Source organism: Rhinoderma darwinii, chromosome 5 (assembly GCF_050947455.1).
Source record: "Rhinoderma darwinii isolate aRhiDar2 chromosome 5, aRhiDar2.hap1, whole genome shotgun sequence".
Taxonomy (NCBI): domain Eukaryota; kingdom Metazoa; phylum Chordata; class Amphibia; order Anura; family Rhinodermatidae; genus Rhinoderma; species Rhinoderma darwinii.
Window position 1 is genome coordinate 315,277,537 of NC_134691.1, and position 11,917 is coordinate 315,289,453.

The 11,917-nt window shown below is 38.1% G+C and overlaps 1 protein-coding gene across 1 annotated transcript in view; it reads right to left on the minus strand.

Annotated features, from left to right (window-relative positions):
• JCAD (junctional cadherin 5 associated) overlaps positions 1-11,551 on the minus strand; it is an 85,294-nt gene extending 73,743 nt beyond the window's left edge. Inside the window, exon 1 of the mRNA XM_075827496.1 lies at positions 11,463-11,551. The gene's annotated coding sequence lies outside the window, so the exon portion shown is untranslated. The remainder of the gene's footprint in view (positions 1-11,462) is intronic.
• Between the last annotated feature and the right edge of the window lie 366 nt (positions 11,552-11,917).

The window sequence follows — 11,917 nt, forward strand, 5'->3', positions numbered from 1 at the left end:
TGCGAAAAACACGTGCACTTGTAAAAACGTCTGAAATTCAGGAGCTGTTTTCTCCTGAAAACAGCTCCGTAATTTCAGACGTATCTGGCGTTGTCGTGTGAACATACCCTAATAATTATGGTGGATAATAAAGGATAGAACTCTTACAAAGTTATGATGAAAACAGATGCTCACCTTCTAAATTCTTCTGAAATATAAAATGAATACAACCCAAGCCCAACACATCCACCTGCAAAATATGTTATGTTTTTTTGGATCCTGACAAGCAAGATCCACCTGTTACCGATCACATACAAGTTAACGAACTTAGATGTGATCAATAACAGCTGGATCCTGTGTGTCTGAGACCTGCAGGCAGGGCCAGCCTTAGGTAGGACGGCGCCCTGTGCGGGGCTCTCTACTGCTGCCCTCCACAAACCAAAAATTAACCACACATATAGACATATACACATACTGGAACATATATACTGTACATACATAAACGCAGAGATTTAGACAGACAGGAAAAAATATATACACACATTCTGGAATATATACATAAAGTTAAATATATGGATATGCAGACAGATATATACAGGCACACACACACACACACACACACACACACACAGACACACACACACACACACACACACACACAGACACACACACACACACACACACACACACACACACACACACAGGCACATAAATGTGCAGACAAGAACATATACAAATACATAAAAGGCACATATACACAAGCACAAAGACACATTTACATTCAGACCCATATATACCCACACAGGCACATATATACACAGTACAGAGTGTGTAGTAGATGTTATCTGCAGTCCTATGTAACACCACCGATAACACACAGTGATAAGTCTCCGAGTACAGATAATTTAGTGGATGTAAACACGCACAGAGTCATATATATATATATATATATATATTTATATATATATATATATATATATATATACACACACACACAGTACAGATAATGTAGTGGATGTTACCTGCAGTCCTATGTAACACCACAGATAACACACAGTGATAACTCTCTGAGTACAGATAATGTAGTAGATGTTACCTGCAGTCCTATGTAACACCACAGATAACACAGTGATAAGTCTCTGATTACAGATAATGTAGTAGATGTTACCTGCAGTTCTACGTAACACCACAGATAACGCAGTGATAACTGTCTGAGTACAGATAATGTAGTAGGTGATACCTGCAGTCCTATGTAAAGGGCCTTTTACACCGTCCTACAATCAACCAGAGACATCGTTGATCGCGCTCATTAGCTCCTGTCACATGGAGCTATGGATGCGGACGAGCGGTTTACACAGGGAGATGTGCTACCGACAACGATAATATTTCACTTTTTTGAAACGATACGATCAGAAGATCATCGAGCGTTTGCTCGTTCATCTGCTGATCGCTGCCCTGTTTAAACAGGGCAATTATCGGCAACGAGTTTTATACGAACGCTTGTCTGCCCGATAATCGCCCAGTGTAAAAGGGCCTTAACACCACAAATAACACACTCTGATAACTATACCCACAGGCACATATAAACACACACAGAGGCATATATACTGTATATAATTTCCATGAATTAATTGCCATGAATTGGTTAAAGTTTTATAGATTACCATATATGAACATGTGGTGTTTCCCTTACGAGGCAGCAGCATATACATTTTATCAACTTAAAGGCTATATACACCTCAACAGTCATGTATTATTCTCATCCCTCTGCCTCCTGGGGCAGAAGGAGTGGATATAGCTCCACCTTTGTTTCTTTAGCTGTAAAACAAGAGTGAAGCTATATTCAGACGCGGCAGATTTGTTGCAGAAATTTCTGCGACTGTCCCATTCATCTGAATAGGGCTTGCAGAAATCCATGCACATACTGCAGAAACATCAACCTTCAAATGTAAGTTTCTGCAACAAATCTGCCATGTGTGAACATTCCCTAAGTATGTTTTCGCAATAAGGAAAATACATATAATGGGATAACAAAGACACTACATGCTTGAATTGGAACAATTGCAATCCAGCACTATGTTTATTGGTGCAGTGGCCTCTTCAATTGTCAGATGCCATTAGATGTGAAATATGTAGAAAATAATTTAAAAAAAATTTGGGTACGAATCAAACATTCAACACTTTTTATGTCCAAAACATACATATCTACGTTAAACCCTGTATGACATATCTATAATAAAGACATGTTACACCCATCTAGCACCATTCTTCTATGGAGGGGCTTTGTAACATTACATAGGTCTGCAGTAGAACTAATCTTCCATACAGGAGAACCTGAGATGCCAACCAGCCCCAGGAGAAGACCTAGTTTCAATTGTCCTTTGAGACTCTTTCACTATTCACAAACCTGCATCAGTCTTATTTTCTTTGGCAGGAAGTCCCACTTTTCAACATTAAAGAGGTATTCCCATCACACAATCTGATAGCATATCCTGGTGCTCCTGGCCACCCGCTGTGCTGCAGTTCCCTCCTCAGCCACTGGCCGAAAGAACACTGAGAAGGGAACATAGCACTAAATAAGCGCTGCGGCCCCTTTATTCTCAGGATCGGTGGAGGTACCGGTAGTTGGACCAACACTGATCGCAATGTGATGGCATATCCTACCCTGTACGAAGGGAATAACCCTTTAAGAAACCATTGCTCTGGAGGTAATAAAGGCCTAGAGATTTGCCTCCTATGCTGAGACAATACATCAACCCAGCATTTTTACTGATTTCTCTGGCCAGGTTCTACATATACATAAGACAGAAGAACTATTCAAGATGTTGTGATCCTTGATAATGTTAATAATCCATTTCTTGTTTACTGTGAACATAGAGAACATACTACGAAGAGCCTATCAAAATCCTTCCCAACAAGACCTGCCTACTAGATGCGATTCTGCTATTTATTAACACAAACTCTCAGTACATAGTTAAAAATGAAAACTGATGGAGTTAAAAGAGGTGGCGTATTATTGAAAACTCCTTATCGAATCATCTTTTAAGGCATGTCTATCTAAAAGAGGGGAGGGGCCTGTACGGGACCTCCTACCATTAGTTAAAGCTAAGTGCTGCCTCCAGTGGAGCTCTCATCACTGGAGGACTGAGACTATAAACTATTATTTACAATACCCAACATTGCTGTGCATTTATTTACCTCTCCAAACAGCTGATTGGAGGGACTCGCTGGGGGGGGGTTTATTCTCAGAGAGACCCGCCTCTATCAGCTAAAAGCAGAAATCTGTGTCTAGCATAGCTCTGGACATTAGGCATTGTGAAAAATGGATGGTATAGATGTCTATTGATTTTAATGGGTGCTTTATAGAATATTACTGCTCCCTCTCTGCAAATAATTCTAATGATTACAAAGTGAGTAAATATTCACAAATGTAATTTTTTTATGGAAATGAATTCATGCATAATAATATTTAAATAATAAATAACCGTGCATAGACAAGAGGCTACACATAATTTAACATTAACCTTAATACATTCACTTTATTTGTTTTTTTATTTACAACATTTAGAAATAATTTATCTCAGGAATAGTTTGAGCCTAATTATTCTGCACCACTGCTTAATGTTCCCTCTTGGCCTTTGTTTTGGGCTGAGAGCTACAATCTTCTGCCTTTGGTTTGCAAAGAAAGTTGGGAGCATTTCATGCGGACATTAAAACTTCACCAATTATAAGAATACCATTAATTATATTTGTAGTTTATAAATATTAAACCAAACTAACAAACCAGATAGAGTAATGCCACGTTTTCAAATTCAATGATTTGCAGCTTTAATTCTGCCCAAATTGGAAATGTATAATCAGAAAATGACCTATTATTTAAATTTTTATTCTGAACACTTTTTGTTGTTTTTTTTTGTCTTCTTTATGCCATCATCCAGATATATATATATATATAAGAATCTGCACATTTTACAGTTTTCATACTGGACATTAGGGTGCACACAATAAGATGACATTTCCTGATTTCTGCAGCTCAATTTTCAGCTTTGCTGTGTAGACCGGGAGTATACAGTAACTATAGGGGTGGAGGTGGAGAGGGTACAGTCGCACCTGGGCTCTGGTGTCTGAGGAGGTTCGATGGCACTTCTGATACATAAGAGGACACCTCACTAGAATAACCGTGAATATACACTTGTAAAAATTTTGAGATGATGGACGATTTTCTGAAATTGAGATTAGAAATATCAGGGAGGTGCTTTCTAATCCTAGCCTTGAGGTTACAACTCGTACAATCCACATATTGTAGCCTACAAGTACTACATGTAATGAAATGTACTACAAAGGTGGTATTAGGACCCTTTCACACGGCACTATTTTGGTCAGTATTTTGCATCATTATTTGGAAGCCAAAACCAGGAGTAGAAACTTCACATAGAAAAAGTAGAATGGAAACATTTTCACCTCTTCCGTGTTTTGGACGCACTCCTGATTTTGATGAAAAATACTTCCGTGTGAAAGTGGCCCAACAGTTGACATAGTGTTTTAAGCCGTGTTTATTATTATTGGACATAGCATGGAAGTTCTCGGAAACATGAATTACATTACAACGTACACACTTGTTGGTTTCCCGTGGTAACGTATCACAAAAGAAACTAGGAGATAACAATTGTTTCAATGTAGGAGTCTTTCTCGTTACGCATTTATTGCCAACACTGGAAAATGTAGGGTATTGATGAAGTATAAGTATAAATGTATGTATCACATTACATCATTGTTTATATTCGAGATTCTAGTTTCTAGGTAGTGGAGAATATTGTTATTTACTATTAGTATTCGTAGGAGATTTTATCCGGAGAAGTTCACCACATTATAAGTGCCCTATCTCCTACATAATGTGATCAGCGCTGTAATGTAGATAACAACAGTGGTTTTTATTTTGAAAAACTATCATTTTTTTACCTTTTGACCAAGTGGGTGTTGTAAAGAGAAGTGTATGACGTTGACCAATCAGCCTCATACACTTCTCTCCATTCATGTCCATTTGTATTCAATGCACAGCATGACCTCGCAAGATCACGCTGTGCTGTCACATACACCCACATTAACTTTACTGAAGTGTCTTGAGAGTGAATAGACATTGCCTCCAGTTATGACGGGATGTCTAGTCACAATCCCGGCATTTCGGTAAAGTTTGTGTGGGACTTACTCACACAGCGCAGCGTGCTGTCATTCACAGCGTGATCTAGCGAGATCACGCTGTGCTGTGTTTAAGTCCCACACAAATTTTACAGAAGTGTCGAGATTGTGAATAGACATCGTGTCCTGGCTGGAAGCGATGTCTATTCACTTTCAAGACACTTCAGTAAAGTTAATGTGGGTGTATGTGACAGCACAGCGTGATCTCGCGAGATCACGCTGTGCTGAGTACAAATGAACATGAATGGAGAGAAGTGTATAACGCTGTTTATCACGCCCGAGTTTACACTCATTCATCTGAATAAGTCATTGGGGTAAGTTCACAAAGCAAAAAATATCTGCATCACAATTCCTTACGGATTTTTTTCGGCAGATTTTGAAATGCAGGCGTTTTTTGATGCTTTTTAACACTTAGGGTATGTTTACACAAAGTAAATGACCCGAAATACTCCAAAAGAAACGGTAGCTGAACGCTTACAAACATCTGCCCATTGAAAAAAGGCACATAAAAATATGCCCCGTAAAAGAAGTAGCATGTCACTTCTTGAGACGTTTTTGGAACTGTTTTTCATTGTGTCAATAGAAGAACAGCTCCAAAAACCGCTCCAAAAAACGCCTGAAAAAACGTTTTCAGCTTTAAAAACGGCTGAAAATAAGCGCCGTAATTTTTGCCCGTTTTTTACTTTGCGTGTGAACATACCCTTAGGTGTGTTTTTTATGCTTTTTTAGGTATTTTTAATTAAACAAATGCAAAAACGGCATAAAAAATGCTCCAAACAAACGGCAGGTTATTTTCTGCCTCCTATTGATTACAATGGAGATTCAGAGGCGGTAACCACTACAACACAGGGCATGACGTTTTTTGTTTTTTTTCGTGAGCAGTCAAAAACTGCAAGAATACAAAATTACTTGACCTTACTAAAATCAATAGAGGTAGATTTGCTGCATTTTTTTGGTGGTGATTCTGACACAGTTTCCACGTCAAAATCATCGCCAAAATACGTAGTTCCCTAGGCTGAAATTTGTACATTGCATATTTGCTGCCGATTTTGATGCACATTTTTGAGCCAAAGCCAGAAGTGGATCCAGAAGGAAGGAGAAGCATAAGTTCCTCCTGTATAATTCCTATTCTTTCAAAAATACTTCTGGCTTTGGCTCAAAAATCTGCAACAAATATGCGATTTGTGAATCCAGCTTAAAGGAAACCTGTCACCAGGATTTCACCTATTGAACGTTACTTATCCCTCACTGGCCGCTGCTATCAAAAGTTCATTGCCGTTATCCCCTCTCCTAAACTCCTCCTCCGACTGTAAATAACGGTCTGCAAACATTTCGCGCCTTTTATCGTAATAATCCGGAGTCCCTTTGTGCAAACACTCCGGAATAGGACATCAGTTCACAAGCGCAGGATTTTGTGTGCTGGGGGAAGGCGAGGAGCTGTCAATCAAAAGTAAGGAGGCGGGGTCAACTCGGAAAGACTTGAGGAAAGAAGATATGACTCTTTTAAGCTCATTTGCATACGGTGTGGGAACACTAAAATACTGAATACTAAAGCTACAGAGCCGACTAAGAAGACAATTATAGGTTATATAGAAATGATTTTTCACCCACTACCACCAAGTATTGCTGGTTTAATAGGTGAAATGCTGGTGACAGGTTCCCTTTAAAAGTGGCTATATAGAAACAACTTAATATATATCTATCTTTTCCAAGTCAGCAAAAGTGGTTTCACATTGTAAATACAGTGTTTATATTATTTGCTTAGTATCACAAGAGTTGATATGGAGAACATGGCAATTCTAAAATTAAAGTCTCCTTGAACAACCTCTATTTCCATAGTATTCCAAGGTTTACTATTTCTGGGTGGGCTGAAGAGTTTCTGAGTCTCTCGTAGTAAATGCTGATTCTTAAATGATAGCACATGTAGTCTTATCAAAATCTGTCCGGGTATTGAATATACCAAAAAAGTTAAAAAAGTTCAATCTATTTCCGAAATTTGCAATACAACATAAATGAATCTAAATGAGCAATTGCTGATTGAATCCCCTTTAATGCGAATGTCTCTTTGCTACCTGCTGCTAAGTGAAATTGGCGCAGTTAGGTGACAAGAGGTCTCTTCGAGATTATCTGAGCTAGATAAAACTCCTGCAATTTGCTGCAATAGTCAGATGTGACATCTCAAAACATTCTAAAAGCCCTGGACTATAATTACCTAGATCATGATTTTAGCAGAGAAAGAGGGGTCTGTGCATTGTATTCACAAACACTGTATTCTTCTCTCTTCTCTATAGTTGCAGTATACTGCCAATGTTTGCGAAGAAGACTCGGTTACTGTGTGCTCTGCGGACTCTCTGCATGCAAGTCTGCAGCCATTTTTGTTATAATTTTTCAGGTCGAAGGGTCTAAAGTGAATGTAACTATTTTACCTACACTAGTGAACTTATATTATTAGAAGATAGAATAAATATTTGGGTATTATTTGAAGTCCACCACCTGGACAGAAAATGATTTTAAATTTGTTCTCCGTAATATTAGACAAGAACACGATAGATCCGGAGGGTTTATAAAATATAACTTTTACTGAGTTTTTTTTTTAAAACATTTATAATAATGTGACATATGTACATGAAGATTTCATGTGCCAATACTGCATGCAATTTTTCATTATATTCTTTATGATATGCATTTTCATCATGTTTTCTAAGACAGCAAAAAGTCCACCTTTATAAGGTTTCGAATCTGTATTATTTTGTTGTTATTTTTTTCTAGAGTTTCTCCCACATTTGTTTATTTTCTTTAATTTGCATGAAATACGTATAGGGGTAATATGGAGATGTTTAGGGCTGTTGCCCTTCTACCCCTTTTTTGATGTTAGTGGTCCTCCATCAGTTATATCCAATGCCAAGATAGTGGTGAACCTCTTTTAGATAGTGAATGGTGAGTGAATGTTCACAGCTAATTAGAATTTCCCGATAAGTGCTGCAATGGGTCAAAAAGTAAGAGATATCTTCTAACTAAATACTGCAGAGAACAAATTATAATATAACATTGATTCTACTGTAATAACAGTGGTGAATAAAGATTTTACTTTTTGGTGAAAAAATATAATAATTTTTCAAAATATTTTTTCTTCAAAAAAGGCTGTATCTTCTCAAAAAATGTATATTTGATTTATTCACTTATATAACACTAACATATTTCACAGAGATTGTCATCAATCACATTGGAGCTCACAATCTAAAATGAACCTATCGGTGTGTCTTTAGAATGTGGTAGAAAGCCCACACAAACATACAAGCTCCATGCAGATGTTGTCCTTGGTTGGAAGATGAACCTAGGACCCCAGCTCTGCAAGTCAACCGTGCTAACAACTGAGCCATCATTCATACACACATAGAACTTGTAGTTCATCATACGATCATATAGGCTATTTTATAGATTTACCTCTTCTGACATGTCTGTTTTAGTAAATAATTGTATTTCCGATGCAGTAACAATTCAAGAGTATCTTTTCTTAGAACGCTACATTGTAATGTTCTTCTGTTATTCCTCCTAGAAATGTAAAAATAAATTGACAGCTGGGTGTTACCAGTTGGGGGTGTGTCCCTTCACAGACTGACAATGTCCAATCAGTGTTTACAGAGTGAGAATGTGTAGGGACACGCCCCTTTGAGAAGTGGAAAGGTAATACCCAGTTGTCAATTTATTTATACATTTCTAGGAGGAATAAGAGAGAAATATCACAACACAAAGTTCTGAGAAACTATATTCCAATATTCTTATTTCATGGGGAATACAATATTTACTAAAAATAGTCATGTCTGGAGAAGTGACAGCTCGTCTTTAAGAAGTACTCAGTTTAACAAAGACACAGCGATTAGTTGGTTAAATGGTTGGTTGCTGATTGGTTGGATAATTGGCTGAACAGATGAATAGACAGATAGACACATAAATTAATTTGCTCAGATTGTATAGGAATCAATCTATATGGACTTATGACACTACTGCTGACAAGCATGATCTGACCATAGAACAAGTCAGATCTACTCAAAAATATTAAAGGGGTTGTCCACTACTGAAAACTGATGACCTATCCACCGGATAGGTCACCATTACATGATCTGTGGGGGTCCAACACCCAGACCCTGCACCGTTAAGCCGCTCCGGCTGCCTCCAGACGTACATGCTGGAAGTAGTTGGCTCCGGCTACAGAATAGCAGCCGAGCTACAGTATTGCAGCTCTGCTCCTATTTAAGTGAATAGAAGCAGAGCTGCAGTTCTGCAGCATGGCCGCTATGCTATTTACGGAGCCAACTGCTTCCGATTGCGTACATCGCATAATGGGCAATAACATCCGGTGCCCGCAGGCCACCAGAGCGGCTGATCAGTGCGAGGTCCGGGTGTCAGACCTGCACCGGTGATATGATGATATACTGATGACCTACCGGAGGATAGGTCATCAGTTGTCCTGTAGTGGACAAACCCTTTAAGATTAATATACATACAACATTGAGTTGATCATTAGATGCTGTAAATTACTTTAAGAGCTACTTAGTTGTACAACAAAACAACTATTGAATAGTTGGTTGGTTCATTGGTTGATTGCATGGGTGCTTGCATGGGTGGTTGTATGATTGATTGCATAGTCGGTTGGTTGTCAGATCTGCACAAAAATTAACATAGAACTTTAAGTTGATCATAAGATGCTGTGGACTACTTTAAGAAACACTTAGTTTAACAAAGACACGGCTATTGGATGTTTGGTTGGATGATTTGTTGGACAGATAAATGTGGAAATAGAGGAATTAATTGATTTTCTCATATTGCATAGTAAGCACTCTATAGATCCTACAAATTACTGGCATAACCTGACCACAAAATAGGTCAGCTCTGCTAAAAAAATATTAAGACGAATATACATAGAACTTTGATTTCATCATAAAATGCTGTGCGTTACTTTACGGAATCACTTAGTAAACAAGGACACAGCTATTGGATGGCTGGTTGGTTTCTTACAAGCATGGTTGGTTGGATAGTTGGTCGGTTTAAGGATTGGTTGGACAGATGAATGAACAGATTAGTTAGGCAGATAGATGCATGAATTGCTTTGTTAATATTGCAACGGACAGACTCTACATGGACCTGTGACACTACAATTGACAAGCATGACCTGACCACAGAACAGGTAAGATCTGCTCAAATATTTGCATACAATTTTGAGTTGATCAAAAGACGCTCTGGACTACTTTAAGAAACACTTGGTTTAACAAGAACACAGCAATTGGATGGTTAATTACTTGGTTGGACAGATAAATGGACAGATAGACTCAATAATTAATGTAATCTGACTGTCTAGGGAACAATCTATATGGATTTATGACTATAACTGACTAGAATGACCTGACCATAGGAAAGAGTCATAATAAAATGAAGTGAATATTATTCATCCTTTACACGTTGCAACCTACATGGCAACACTGTTACTATTTGATACTATAGCTGATAGATACTGAGAGATTCCTAGCACACCCTGCAACTAAAGTAGACGATGCAGCAATTGGTCAATATTAAAATGAGAGACATTCTTCAACATCATAAGCTTCTGCTGTAAATCAAAACACAGGTCAACTCTGCTATATCAGTGTCATGGAGAGGAGCAGCTGTGTCTTTGTGACATTTCTGTATCTACCCTGGCTGGACAGTAGTTTGCCACTGAAATATCTGTTATGTCTGAGGCAGAACCCCACCTCTAATGAAGAAGCTGCACAAAATGCCAAAATTAAGTACCCAAAGCATATCCACCAGCAAAGTGAATGTCACTATAAAAAGAAAAGTACCTCCAATAGCTACATAAAAATACATATTCCATATAATCAGTATAACCAGGCATGAGCTGGATCTCCCCAATTTTCACTTGTTCCTGTAGAACTGAAGGTTATCTCCTAAGGCACACATGTACACACACAACTGGACCTAAAAACAAGCCTTGTGTATAATGTGAGGAGCAGGTTTTGGTGCCAGTCTATGTGACATTGGATTTCTTACCAGACATGTCAGATATCTTGCAGGGATATAAGGAACATGCCTAAAATCCAGGGAGAAACTTAGCTTCAGTTCATCACAGGCAGCTGCTGACTGGCTTTTTTTTTTTTTTGCTGTGGATTCTGCTGCTCTACATTTCATAGGCTTCCAAGGACTTTGAAGATATAAACGATTTCTTCTCATGCATCTATGCAGCAAGGAAATTAGGTTGCATTAAGAGACACTATAGAAAGAGCAGGACTTACCTTGTGGGTCCCCCCATGCTTGCATCCTTCTACTTGGTGTGCAGCAGCTACAGAATTGTAATCCAGCACTGCATGAAGCTACTGCTGAGCATGCCTAGTAAATGCAGTCACTTGGAAAGCAACTAGGAAAAGGATAAGGTTCCCTCAACAGCTTATGATTTGAGTCTGAAAGTTTTAAAGGTGCAAAACACTAAAGTTTAGGGTTTCCTATTTATAAATAGTGTATTATTATATTTTGCGTTACAGTTTTACTTCAATACAGCACAATGTATTTATTGACCTTCATTCAATAGTCTACAGACAACTATAAATACTTGCAAAAAAAATCCAGAATAACTAAAATATATAATATAAATGTAGCAGAGCTGAACTCATCTGAATTTACATACTTAACTCTGCTGCATCCTTAAATTGCTAGGTGATTAGTCAAATGGATTACTAAATTGACATTTGCT